The sequence below is a fragment of the Oryx dammah genome, unplaced genomic scaffold (assembly GCF_014754425.2).
Source record: "Oryx dammah isolate SB20612 unplaced genomic scaffold, SCBI_Odam_1.1 HiC_scaffold_2, whole genome shotgun sequence".
Lineage (NCBI taxonomy): Eukaryota > Metazoa > Chordata > Mammalia > Artiodactyla > Bovidae > Oryx > Oryx dammah.
The window spans coordinates 110,314,041-110,314,686 of record NW_024070186.1 but is presented as its reverse complement, the minus strand read 5'-3'; the positions used below and the strand labels follow the sequence as shown (position 1 = coordinate 110,314,686).

Genomic DNA, 646 nt, shown 5'->3' with positions numbered 1-646 from the left:
TTGAGATGAGAACTTTTGGGATGTATACTCTTAGCAACTTTCAAGTATACAGTAGTGTGAACTACAGCCATCATGTGGTACATTATATCCTTACTACTTATTTATCTTTTAGCTAAAAGTTTGTAACTTTGACCACTTTCACCCAATTCTCCTACCTCCCACTTCTTGCCTCTGGTAACCACATATCTGTTCTCTTTTTATATGAGTTTTTTATATTCCACATGTAAATACATAGAACACTACATGAATTTGTGTCATCCTTGTGCAAGGGCCGTGAAAATCTTTTCTGTATGGTTCCAGTTTTTGTGTATGTGCTGCCTTGGTAAGCATCCTGATATTCTTATCAAGGCTCCAAATCAGTGAGGGAGGTGTTCCCGTAAGTTGAAGCACTCGTTTCAACACACATGGTCACTGCACAGGCTTAGCAGTCCCCTTTTGTCCATCAATTTCCCACTGCCTGTAGGAAAATTTTAAGGAAAAGAAAGTCCATCTTGCCTATTGCCTATGTTTTCAAAATAGTCTATAAGAGGGTCCTTGAGCAAAAGTCTGTAAGAGGGTCCTATAAGAGGCTGCTTGAGGAGGGTGATTAGGATAGTCTCTCTCACCATTAGTAGCCTTGGTTCACTGTGCAGACTCTCTCTATGTT

General features: G+C 39.9%; 1 non-coding gene across 1 annotated transcript; it reads right to left on the bottom strand.

Annotated features, from left to right (window-relative positions):
• Nucleotides 1-225: 225 nt before the first annotated feature.
• Nucleotides 226-330, bottom strand: LOC120859610. Its single transcript, XR_005720119.1, has one exon. It is a non-coding gene; the product is annotated as a U6 spliceosomal RNA (small nuclear RNA).
• Between the last annotated feature and the right edge of the window lie 316 nt (nucleotides 331-646).